Source organism: Primulina tabacum, chromosome 7, assembly GCF_025594145.1.
Source record: "Primulina tabacum isolate GXHZ01 chromosome 7, ASM2559414v2, whole genome shotgun sequence".
Lineage (NCBI taxonomy): Eukaryota > Viridiplantae > Streptophyta > Magnoliopsida > Lamiales > Gesneriaceae > Primulina > Primulina tabacum.
In genome coordinates this window covers 8,788,154-8,802,609 of record NC_134556.1, presented here as the reverse complement: position 1 = coordinate 8,802,609, position 14,456 = coordinate 8,788,154, and positions in this window count along the sequence as shown.

Sequence of the window (14,456 nt, the reverse complement as noted above, 5' to 3'; positions counted from 1 at the left end):
TATGGTCAACTATCAGTTGCTGATAATCGACGAAGACTCTTTCAGCAACATCTTTCAATTGCCAAGTGATGGTCTGACCAACATCTCTGATTTGAAAAATTCTGATGTAGAGGAGATGCAAAATCTCTTATCAGCTGATGGGAGGAAAACCAAAGTTTCCGATCCCAAAAAGGAACCGAAGCCAGAAATCCAGTTGCTGTTTGACATCGTGGCCAAAGGGCTACTTGCCAAAGCTGGATCCTTTGCTGCTCTCACTCTAGTGAAATTTCAAGTCATGACTGCTATCATGGCTGGAACGAGACTTCAATGGAAAGGTATTATTTTCAATCTTCTGAAAAACATGTTTTAGTCTTTAAAGCAATCAAAGGGATTTGAAGTGCAGCTTAGCTATCTGCTGAAATCCAAGGGCTTGGTGGGTAACTTTTCTCAGAGGTCATCCAAATTTAAGATTTTCAATGTCAAGAACGTTCAGCCGCCAAAGCTCAGGCTGGATATCTCTCATGAGCAGTTCATCAAGGTGAAAAAGGAGATTGGGATGCATGGGGCTCCCAAATCAGTCAAGAAAGTCAAACAGACAATTCATAAAAGACAACCAAACGCAAACTGATTGTCAGTGAAACTGACTCTCAGAAAACCCCTTCTCCCAAAATCGCCAAGAAGCCCAGAACTCTGAAGACCAAACCAGCAACTGTTCTGAGCACGATCCCAACTGAAAAGCTGATTCAATCTGGAGCTGAACAGTCTATCAAGGACACTCCAATGAGAGCAATACCAATTGCATCATCACTTGAAGTTCAGTTACTTCCTGCTGCTGCTCAACAAAAGAAGACCATCACTGAATCTGGTGATAAGAAGAAACTTGATGGAGTCAAGGCTCCACTGATCACTATCCATGGCCCAACTTCTTTGCCATTTGCAAGACCCAATGGAATAGTGATTTGAGAAAATATTGACGCAATTGAGTCAGGTCTGAGGATTCTTCATGTTCTGACTAATGCAAAGGGCAAAGACAAGATGACCGAAGAGCCCATACCCACTAATGCGATTTAAACTCATATTGACCTAATTTGGAAAGAGTTCAATGAGTTCTCTGAGACTAAGCTGCAGTCTTATGATGAATGGGTCAGATTTAGGACTGCAGTGTTTGCCAGGCAACTACAAAATAAATGAGTTTTGAAGAAGTTTATAGCCCTGGAAACCATAGTCCTGAAGATGGTCAAATCAGCTTCAGTTGTTCAGGCTTTCCAGAGGAAAAAGTACTTCATTGATCAGGTACGGGCAAAGAAGCTAAGACAAATGGTTGTTCAGCTGCGCCAAAACTATGTCCCACCAGTCCAACTGCCTTTAATGACAAACCAGTTCATGATCAGCTGGACTCAGATCTTATATCGCTGCAGATGGAGATTAAGCAGTGGGAACTGGATCAAGAACTGCTTATTTCAGCAGAGTCCCAAGATCTTTCATCAGACGAGCAAGCTGAACAATCAGTTCAACCACAAAAGCCATCCCAAGAACCAGTTGTTGAATTTTCTGTGCAAGTAACTGATTCTTCTTCAAAGGATGCGCAACCGTCAACTACTACTCCTCAATCCTCAACTGCAGAACTGCAACTTTATATTGATGCTGAATACACTGGAAAACATCGACGACGTGTTTAAATCAATTGCCACTGAAGTTCAGCTGATCACTACAAAGGCAGTTGAAGAGCAAATATCAGCTGAAGAACCAGTCTCTAAGGCAATTCTTCAAACAACTGAAGAGCCAGTTCAGTCGACTGCCACGACTGAACAGGCAGTTATCTCAAGAACTGAAGACCCAGTTCAGTCATCTGCCAAGACTGAACAAGTTGTAGTCACAATAACTTAAGAGGCTCAGCTGCAATCTAAAGAGGTGCCAGTTGAAAAGCCAACCATGGGTTCTGTTGTGCAACAAACTGAAGAACTTATTTATGGATCAGCTGTGCAACAAATTAAAGAACCAACTGCTGTTTCAGCTGATCAACCAACTTCAGAGCCTTCTATTTGCGCTGCTATTATGAATCTCTCTTCTTCTCCACATCTTCAACAAGAAGCTATACCAGAGGATACTTCAGAAATGGTCAATCTTGAAACTGGAACAACTGACAATGCGATGGTGATCTTCAATCAAGAGAACCAGGAGCAGGAAACAGAAGCTTCTGAGGCCATGTCTCCTGGTATATCAATAGATACTGAATCTTTGTTTGAAGAAATTCATGCTATTCAGACCAACTTTGTCGGAGTAATGACTTCCATTTTTGACATAAAGTCAACCCAATTTTTGAAACACTATGAGGTTCGACTCTATAAAGAAGAATACCATGGGAAGACTACAGCAAATCCAAAAGGATGTAACATTATTATTTTTCCAAATGGAAGAACTTCGGAAAGACAAAGCATCAGTTGAAGCTCACTTCCAAACTCAAGCCTTGGTTAAAAGACGTCTTGGTTTTTTGGAAAAGACTGTCTCTAAAAGAATGGATTTTCTGCAAGAAATCCTGTCGAATGCAGTATCAACCCTCTCCTCGGAAGTCCGTATGTTATCCAAAACGGTAGATGGGTTTGACAAAAAGAGGGAAGAAGAAGAAAAATAAGATCAGCCGGAGAAATCTACAAAGTTGATCAAGAAGAAATAGAAGATTATTTGGCATATTTTGAAGATTATTTTAATCAGTTAGAAGATTCTTTATTCTTTCATTCTTTATACGAATTTGTACATTGAAAGAGTTATCAATAAAAGATTATCTTATCTACAATGAGTTCAGTTGATCAGTTCATCTTTTCTAAGTTTCGTCAAACACCAAAAAGGGGGAAATTGTTGGAAACTGAATTTCGGACGTTTGACAAACTGAGCGCTTAATAAATTGAACTAATTGAGCAAGCAGACTAATAGTAACTGATCTAAAATATGCAAACCATCGGTTGTCCTGAACTGAAGGTTAGTACGCAGATTCTAAAACACAACTGGACTAGAAAACTGAACTACACAGACAATTGACTGATCAGTTGAAACTGATCAGTTACTAAAGTCAGTTGTAAGCTTATCAGCTATATTCTATCAGCTGATCCTTCAGCTATACACGTCATCAGTTAAGGAAAAGGATGTTCAACCAACAACTACATAAAAGCTCATTGCAACAAGTATTGGGATAGCCGCAAGTCAGAAAAGTTGCAGTGTACGATTGTCAGAATAATGTAGACGTGGCAATCAAATGATAGAAAGTTTCAAATAGTATTCAATATTACCGTTGGAGGCAAAGCCTATAAATAGCAGAGAAGAGCAACTGAGAAAAAACACAACAATCTAAATCTCAACTCCGAATCTGAATCAACCCGATTGATATACTGGTACTCTGCTGAAATCTTTGCAAACAACAAAGCTCACTCTTATTGTATACATTCATAGCATTCAAGGCTATACTTTGAGCTTACAAGCACAAACTGTTATTGTTTTTACACTTGATCTTGAAAAGATCAGTTGTGCTAGATTATTTCAGTTCAGTTGAGTACTTTTAACTGTTTTGTAACTAAGAGTTTCCTTTTGGCATTGTTAAGTCCATAACTAAAGTGGGTCTGTACAACTCTTCGTATTGATCAAAGTCTTTTAGTGAATATCCTATCTTTGTGATAGAAGGGGTGACGTATGAGTGTTTGAAATCACCGAACATCCATAAAATCTTGCGTCTTCTTATTTCAGTTTTTATTCTATCTATCAATCAGTTTATTTTCGCGCTTTTATTTTTAACTGATTGATATCGACTGACATGATTCTCGAGTATCAGTTAATCACTAAACTGACTCAAGAAAAGCGAAAAGGTTGTGAAAATTGAGAGTGTTTGTTCAAACCCCCCTTCTAAACACTCTTCCACCCTTAATCGATCATATCAACCCAGGACAATGTAATGGATATACGTACTAACATGCACTTTGATCCATTTACCGACTCCATCGAGGGTCACTAGGTGGAGAGGTTGGGTGTAGTTTCGAAATACGTAGGAGCAAATGCATTGTAGTCAGGGATTCACAGTTCGCCTACGGGTGAAGATATCCTATGTGATCTGATGAGTTAATAGTACAAGGAGTCTCTGGCCAGAGCAAGAAATGTGCTTGAGGGAAATGTGTTTTCCTAGTTGCACATACCATGACACTATTAGTACTCAAAGAAAAATCGCATCGTTGTCGAATTAATATGCAACACTCGATATACCAGGATATATCGATTAGTTGCAGATTTGACCAGGATATATTTGTTGAAGTGACCGTACTGTACGCTAACCATGACTAAAGGTTCTTGCAGGAACTATCAGTGATACCTAGGGAATCATGGGGTGATGCTACTAGACGCTCTTACCATGATTCGATAGGTGCAATCAGAAATGAGTTTTGACATTCTTGATCAAAGAGTTTATGAAAATAATGGGGTTAACTAGGGTAAACCTGAATACGGATAAATGTTATTCTGAATCACATGAGATGTGAACTCACGCCTAGCTGTATCCCTGAACCATTGAGGGTTACACTATTATCGGATTCTGTGTTCCCGTTGAGATAGTAAAATTTCAAGGATTTGGAATTTGGCGACTATAGTTTGATGGATATCAAACAAGAAGTTTATAAAGGAGTTTATGAGCTGATTCCATAGGATGGAAGAAATGGAAGTTGGCATGATTGCTAAATAAGGAAAGAGAGTGGAACTGCCTGTTTTGTGAAAGAGTTCACTAAAACTGGCAGTTGCCCAATATGGTAAATGAAAATTTTGATCTCGAAATTTTCAATTTTAATTATATGAACAAGATTTGTATCCTTGGTACATCGGCGCTCTCGGATCGTAGATCGGGGTTATAATGAGTTCGGAATCATTTTTTCGTGAATTTAAAATTTACTAATTAAATGATTGTGCTAGTAGTGGTGACTACTAACATGCACAAATTTCATAAATATTCTAGAGAAATCTAGAATTAAATTAACCAGTGTTAATTTATAAGCTCTCGGCCTATAAACTTGGACTCATAATTACTAACCTAATTTTTGCACACAAAATTGGAAAAACTTTCCTCCCTTCGCCAAAAAGCTCTCGGCCATCTTAAAAAAAAAGTTGGAAGAAATTTTGACCAAAAGCAAATTGGATTTGCTAATTATTGATTAAAAATCAATAATTTTTAGGTAATGATTGATTAAGAATCAATTAGCACAAAATTCATTACTATGAATCATGGAACACACGGCCATACCATAGATTTTTGGGAAAAATAATTTAGTCACTTTGTGTTCTTCCACGTCGCACCGCCGTCGCTGCACTATCTGTGGATTTTGGAAATTCGGGGGCTACAGTCTCAACGCACAAATCGTTTGGATTTTCTAGTGCAAACCAAGCGAGGAAGACAGTCTTTGATCGTGGACTTAATTAGGCGATCAAAGGAGAAGAGAATTTTGTAGGGAATTACAAGAGAGCTATATCCGCCTAAACATTGGAGTAGTTTGAAGTCCAACATTTAAAACGCAAACGTATAATCCTAAATGCCCTATGAACGTTTTAAACACACGACGCCCAAGAACAAAAATTTTAAATTTCCGCTGCGTCTTGGGTGCGAGAACACGATGTCCCAAAAGATATTTCGTATCTGAATGTCTAACTTGCCAGCAGGTGAAAGTAGAGCATCAGAGGCTAGCAGGGATGCTCAAACTGCTACTTATTCTTGAGTGGAAATGAGAGAATATTACTATGGATTTTGTATTTGGATTATCGAGATCAGTAAGAGGCTCTAACACCAGTTGGGTAATCATTGATCGTCTTACCAAGTCGGTGCACTTATTGTCGATAAAGACAACTTTCTCTATGACGCAATACGCAAAAAATTATACTCGGGAGATAGTCAGATTGCACAAGATTTCATTTTTGATCGTGTCTGAATAAGACCCGAGATTCACATCGTTCTTTTGGAATAGTTTGCATTCTGCAATGGGGATGAAGTTGCTATTCAGTACAACTTTCCATCCTCAAACAAACGGCAAGTCTGAGAGAGTGATTCAAATATTAGAAGATTTACTGCGTGCATGTGTGATCAATTTCCATGGGAGTTGGTCATCGAAACAACCTCTAGTGGAGTTAACTTATAACAACAAATTTCATTCGTCAATAGGAATGGTTCCTTATGAGGCATTATATGGAAAAAAGTGTAGATCGCCTATTCATTGGGACAAGGTTGGCGAGATATCAGAATTCGGTCCAGAGATTGTTCAACAGACTGCAGATATAGTATTCAATATCCGAGACAGGATGAATCTTGCTTAGAGTAGTCAAAAGAGTTACGCCGATAAGAGAAGAAGGGACCTCGAATTTTTCGTGAGAGACAATGTCTTTTAAAGATCGCAGCTATGAAGGATGTTATGAGATTCGGGAAGAGAAACAAATTGAGTCTGATATTTATAGGATCTGTCTGATATTTATAGGATCTGAAGGGAAATATAATTTCTTAATTTAATTGATTTTCTCAATATTATCTTTTCCTTGTTAATTTGATTGTGTATAATATTTAATAAGATTTTTCCTTTCTAGATAATGAGATAATTATGCAAATATTATCTTGATATGGTATCAATGTTCAAAAGAATTTTTGTTCCTAATTAAACTCCTACCTTCCTTGTGAAATAGATTTTCTTGTGGAGATATCTTATAAATAAGATAAACTAGGACACGATGGTGGCGGCTTCTTGATTAATCATTCATGCACTTTTGACATCGTGGGTTTCAGAGAAAAACATTCTCAAGGACGTTTCTGTTTTGAAGAGTGCTGTTTCACGTGCTGTCCTGATTGTTGGAGACAGTTCAGACAACACGCATGCAAATGTAGGCTAAAGATTGGGTTTTGTTACTCCAAGTTTTTGGCATCACGTTTTTTGCTTTCATATTTATGTTTTAGTGTTCTTGGTTTTTTTAGAAAGCTATTTATTTTCTCAACGTGTTGAGAAAATTGATTTTCATTAAGATCACTAGTGATTGGTTTTTTTAAACGTAACAGTTGTTTTCTAGTGATTATTTTTGCCCTGAGGCGCAACACAAGTATAAATACTTGTGAAAAATTAATCTTGTCCATCGTATTTTTTAAAGTCAATTTGTGTTACAAACTTTAATATTCTGCTCCATGTTGTCTTAAATTTTGTAACATTTAGCAAAAAACTTAATTCTAATAAAACATAAATTTACAATCTTACACTGCTACTATTATATATACACACATCTGTCAAGCAATAACCCTTACAAGTGGTATCAGAGCCTACTCTTGATATACTAAGGGTTGATTCTGTTCTTTTTGTTTGTTTGACATAAATATTTAAATGGACACATCACTTGCAAACACAGCACTACTACCACTAGTGTTAGATGGTTCTAACTACAGCCTATGGCAGGTCAAAATCAGATTTTATATAAAATCCATAGATGAAAGGGCATGACAACATGTTATCAGTGGTTGGACTCCACCAAGGAGGGTAGACAAAGATGGTCACATCCTTATAAAACCAGAAAGTGATTGGATTGCCGATGAAGTTCGGGTTTCGAATTACAACTCAAAGGCGTTGAATGCCATCTTCTCTTCATTCGACTTGAATATGTTCAATTTAATTACAAACTGTATATCTACCAAGGATGCTTGGGAAATCCTTCAAAAGCATTGTGAAGGTTCTGAGAGTGTGAGGAGAACAAAGTTGAGGATGCTTACATCAAAATTTGAGAATCTGAGAATGGAAGAAACTGAATCTATCATTGACTAAGACAGACGACTCGGAGAGATTGTCAATGAATCTTTTAGTTTAGGTGATCCAATCTCAAATGAAAGGTTAGTCAGCAAGGTTCTCAGATCACTGCCTGAACGTTTCAACATCAAAATATGTGCAATTTATGAATCAAAGGATACAACTTTAATTGCACATGAGGATTTGATAAGCTCCCTCCGCATCTTCGAGATGAACATAGAAATGCAAAAAAATGACAAGGGGAAGACAATTGCATTCCAAGTTTCGAATGACTCGTATAATGATATTCTTCAACTATCCCAAGAGGTAAATGACTCAGACCTTTGTGAAGATTCTATATCATATATTACGAAGAAGTTTGGGGACTATCTGAAAAGGATCGGAGACAAAAAGAAGACTGAACAACCATCTAGGTTTCCAAGTCTACCAGCACCTGAAAGGCCACAGAAGCTTCATGTCCAACAACAGTTTCGTTCAAGGAATTAAGGCAAATGTTAGTTTCATTTGGAGAAGTATGACTCGGTGCAATGTAGAGAATGCAATGGATTTGACCAGTATGCCAATGAATGTGCTAACATACTAAAAAGAACAAATTCTATAATGTCTCTCTAAGCGACGAAATAATCTGATGAGAAGGAGAAATCCAATGATGAAGATAATCGCACCTCCTTGACTACACTGTTGACAGAAAAATGCTGGCTGCAAGTAAATCCTTTAGATGTTTCCCTATGTGTTGCAATGCCTGGACGCGACACGTGCGTAAAATCAGTATGTCTAAAATTTACATCTTCTGGAAACGTGAGTGTAGATGATGATTTGGAAGCTGATGATGAAGAAATCACTCATGAGAGTGTACAAAAGCTGTATGAGGAGTTGTATGCTGATTGGACAAAAAGAAATAATTTGAATACAACTCTCATGAAGGAGAACATTGAACTGAAGTGTATGGTTGCAAAACTTGAAGTTATTCTGAGCAAAAAGGACTTGGAACTGTGCAATATCAAGGATGAGCTTCAAAAGACAACTGAGACCTTATCCAAGTTCAATTCGAGCACATCTAAGCTTGAATCCATACTTTTAATGGGAAGAGATGACAAGAAGGGCTTAGGTTTCAAAGACAGTGTTTTTGAAATTGGTGAATCTTCAAAATCAACGGTCTTTGTGAAAGGAAAAACTGATACATCCACACAGTCACAACTCACGCCCTCAATCAAAAGTTCTCCACCAAAAAGACAACATGTTGCATCCGTTCTAAAGAAAAGAAAATGCAGGTATGTATGTCATTACTGTTTCAAGCCTGGACATATCAGACCCTACTGTTTTCAACTCAGGGATGATCGCATGAATCAAAAGACGAGCCAGATTTTGTCTCGAATGTTGCCCAACTCTTATCGCAACACCTCCAACTGTCGACCTACAATAAGACAAATTTGGGTACCAAAGGTAACAACTCACTGTAATGTTATCTATACTTCATTAAAAACTAACATTGCAGGTCATTGGTACTTTTATAGTGGAAGCTCACGCCACATGACAGGATCACGAGAACATCTCGTTGACTATGCTGATCAAAAGGGTTGTAGAGTAACCTATGGAAGTGGAGCAAAAGAAAGGATTGTTGGAAAGGGAACATTGAATGTTGAAGGACTACCAAAGCTCTACAATGTGTTTCATGTTGAAGGATTAAATTCAAATTTGATAAGCATAAGACAATTGTGTGATGATAATTTGCATGTCAGGTTTGATAAACATACTTGTAAAGTTTTAGATGACACTAACATGTGCATTATGACAAGTACAAGGTTTTCGGACAACTGCTACCAAATAGGTGAAGAACTTTCATGCAAACATGCAAAAGTTAGTGAACTCGATTTATGGCATCAAAAACTTGGACACGTGAATTTCAAAACCCTGAAGAATTTATGTAAGTACGACGCAGTACGAGGTATGCCTAATCTTTCATCCGGTAAACCATATGTTTGTGGCGATTTTCAAAAGGGTAAGAAAACTCCCGTGTCACATCATATGTTGCATCACTTTGGGACAACACATTGTCTCGAATTGATACACATAGATCTTATGGGCCCTATGGAAGAGGAAAGCCTTGGAGGTGAGAAGTATTCCTTTGTGTGTGTTGATGATTTCTCACGGTTTTCATGGGTAATTTTCATTAGGGAGAAATCAGACACTTTCGATGTGTTTAAACAGTTAGTCACAAGAATTACAAATTTCCATAATTTGAAGGTGACAAGGATCAAGACTGATAATGGGAAAGAATTTGAAAACTCTTCATTCTCATCTTTTGAGACAAGAAAAGAATTTCACATGAATTTTCAGCACCAAAAACCCCACAGAAAAATGGCATTGCCGAACGCAAAAACAGGACCCTACAAGAAATGGCTAGGGCGATGCTAGCTTCGAAGAATATTTCAAAGCGTTTTTGGACAGAAGCCCTTAATACAACTTGCCATATATGTAATAGGGTGTATTTAAGAAGTGGTTCCACCATAATTTCTTATGAAATTGTCATGGGAAAGAAGCCTAATCTTAAATATTTTCATGTTTTTGGTTGTGTTTGTTATATTTTGAATGACATGGATCAACTTGCAAAATTTGATTCGAAGAGTGACAAGTGTTTGTTTTTAGGATATGCCACTAATAGTCGAGCATATCGCATGTTTAATCAAAGAACTAGGACTATTATGAAATCTATTAATGTTGTTTTTGATGACTGTGCAGATCTCAAAAAGAAAACATTTGAAGATGATGTGGAAGACCTTATGGAAATTACTATATCACTAGAAAATGCAGGTGTTGCACTAGATGTTGCAACACCTAGCACAACACGTGACACTGAAGTCACTGAATCTGAGGAAGAAACCCACAGTGTTGACGATGCAGTAAATAATGGACAGAATGTTCCAAGTAAAATTCAAAAAAACCATCCATCATCTCAAATAATTGGAAATATGCGTGGAGATGTACAAACTCAAAAGAAAGAAAAATTGGATTACCGCAAGATGGCTGGACTTATTTGCATGAGCTCTATGCACTCGCAGGTCATATTTCATGTTTTATATCTAATTTTGAACCCAAAAATGTTAATGAGGCTTTAAAAGATGAATTTTTGATTAACACAATGCATGATGAGCTTGAACAATTTTTTCGAAATGATGTGTGGTATTTGGTTCCACCTACTGCCCATGGTAATGTAATTGGTACAAAATGTATTTTCAAATATAAAACTGATGAGTCGGAAAACATCATTCGAAACAAAGCAAGGCTGGTTGCTCAAGGTTACACACAGGTTGACGGGATTGACTTCGATGAGACCTTTGCTCCTGTAGCCCGTATTGAGTCAGTTCGACAATTGCTAGCTATTGCATGCTATATGAAATTCAAACTTTTTCAAATGGATGTTAAAAGTGCTTTTTAAAATGGAATTTTGAGTGAAGAAGTGTATGTTAGACAACCTAAGTTTTTTGAGGATCCACAGCATCTGGATCATGTTTACAAATTGAAGAAGGCACTTTATGGTTTGAAGCAAGCACCACGTGCGTGGTATGAAAGATTGATAGAATATCTACTTGAAATTTGCTTTAAACGAGGTGAGGTAGACAAAACTCTTTTTATTCTGAAATCTAAAGGTGAGATCCTTAATTTTCAAGTTTATATTGATGATATAATCTTTGGTTCTTCATCTCAAAAGCATGCTGATGATTTTATTGAGTGTATGTCATCCACCTTTGAAATGAGTATGGTTGGTATGTTGAGTTTCTTTCTTTGTTTGTAAATTAAAAAAGTGCATGATGACATCTTTCTGTGTCAAAGTAACTATGCTAAGAATTTGGTTAAGAAATTGATAGGATCGGTTGGTAGGTGAAAGTGTGTTTAAAAGGAGGGTTGAATAAACACTTGACAATTAAAACACCTTTTTTCAAATGATGAGTTAGTTTGGCGAAAAACTAAACTCGGGAATCTTGTTAGATCAATATCAATCAGTTAACTTATGAAAGTGTAACATCTACTCATTTAAAAGTGCGGAAATATTTTAATGTTTTTAAAAACTCACATTTTCGAAATATCATTTAAAATAAATCGTAATTATCTGACAGTGAAAATAATGCAGTTTAAATTATCCAAACCCATCAAAAATCATACATAAACATAAACGAGTAAAAATCTTAAAATCATCAACGTATGAAAATGTTCATCTCCTCTCAAATCTCATAAATCATAATGCGGAAAACATGCGGTCCTCGGGTCGTGTCATCGCACCAGGTATGCCTGCTAAAAGTTCGGCACCTCCAGTCCCCTCACCAACAAGCTCACCTGCATCACACACGTCTAGTGAGTTTAAAGACTCAACACACCTGTACCAAGAATAACAAGTACATATATATGGCACACAGCAGTAAAAATACCATACTCAACATATCTTTCATGAAATTAAAAGCATAACATAAACATGTCGTGTAAAATCATATCGTGTCAAAACATGTCATCTCGTGCCATCATATACGTATACATTTTCTTTTAATTGAATTCAGTTCATTAGTTGTGACTTTCGTATCAGCTCTATTCGATGGATCCATCTACGTATAACAACGGTACCGGGCGGCGGGGACATCAGCGACGGCATTACCCGTCCACTGAGCCTTGGCCTCAGCTCATAATATCTCATGTAATCGTATACATATACATCGTCAGTCAAAACCAATTTTCATCCTTCAAAAAACATCATCATATTCACGACTTGAGAAAAATATGCATATACGTAATTTTTTCCTTAAAACCAAAGCATGCACCGTACTTATCACAATTTTATAAAATTAATAAAAGTGATGCGTAAACATTTAAAACATGATAAAATGTACTCAGGACGCTGCAGGACAAAAATCTTACCCCGGGTGCAAATTGACCAATTTGCCCATGGAAACCCAAAATGACTGTTTTACCCTTGGACATCTAAATTTTGACCCGAAGCTTACCAAATTCCTTAAAATGTCCCAAAACATATTTAGAAGTATTACTTAGACGTAAACTCGAGCCCTTTTCAAAACTTAAACGATTCGTTTTAAAACTTGGATCGGGGTCCCGATTTTAACATGAATCAACTCGAACTTAACCAATTTTTTTTCCTAACTCGAACCATGACTCAAACCTCCATGACCAGCATCTAACCCACTAATTTCAGACCACTTAGGACCTTGAAACAAGCCCAAAGGTTGCTGGAAATCTCCAGCGTATGCGCACAAAGTTTCCGGCTTGAGCGATGTTACGATAAAAATCATATCTCTCTCATTTCTTATCAGAAAATTATGAATTTGCTATCGAATCGAAGATAACAGAGAGTGCTACAAATCATATGTTGAACACATTTCCAAAAAACCAAGCACTAAGTCGTATAATTTGAAATAACCGAGGTTGACGAGTTTTGGTGACACAAAAATTTCCCAGCTTGCGCGACTTTACAATAAATATCATATCTCCCTTGTTTCTTATCAAAAAATTATGAATTTGCTATCGAATCGAAGATGACAAAGAATGATACACATAATATGTTCAACACATTTAAAGAAAACGAAACTATGTGTCGAAGAATTTGAAATAACAGAGGGTGACGGGTTTTGTGACACAGAAATTTCACAGCTTACACGGCTTTACGATAAAAATCATATCTCCCTTATTTCATATCAGCAAATTACGAATTTACTATCGAATCGAAGATAACAAAGAGTGCTACAAATCATATGTTGAACACATTTCCAGAAAACCAACCAATTAGTCGCATAATTTGAAATAATCGAGGGTGACGGGTTTTGATGACAAAGAAAAGTCACAAATTGCGCGGCTTTACAATGAAAATCATATCTCCCTCGTTTCTTATCAGAAAATTACAAATTTGCTATCGAATCGAAGATAACAAATAACGTTACAAATCATATGTTGAATAGATTTTCAGAAAACCAACCTATAAGTCACATAATTAAAAAATACCGAGGGTGACGGGTTTTGAGACCTAGAAATTCTACAGCTTGAGTGACTTTACGATAAAAATCATATCTCCCTTGTTTCTAATCAGAAAATTACAAATCTACTATCCAATCGAAGATAATAGAGAGGGCTACAAATCATATTTTGAACACATTTTCAGAAAACCAACCTATAAGTCGTAGTATTGAAATAACAGAGGGTGATAGTTTTTGAGACACCGAAATTTCACCCGAAGACTCAAGATATCGATCGGCCCTCTCCTAAAACCCACAAAACATTGACTCAGGCCTATAAACCTCTTCCTACTCGAACAAAACAGCTCCCTAATGACGTAATACAGCAGCCCTTACACAGCAAAACTGGAAAAATTGTGAGTTATGCAAAGAACATGAACAACCATGAACCACCGAATGCAAATGCGTTTGAATCGTGCAATATCTATAAAATCTACACACATGGCACACATATCAGAATATTTACAGCATGTTTGATGAGAAAAGAATTATACAAAGTGTGCCTTGATTTATTTTACGCAAGAACGTCGGAGAAACGAGCGTCGGGAGAGCGCCAGAGGAATTTTTCTTGAAAGAAAAACTACTTGGCCGATGGAAGTTTAGTGTTGTACTGCTGAAAGCCGAGAGAAATGATTGGAGGTGGGGAGGTGTCGGCTGATTTAAAGAATATAAGGTT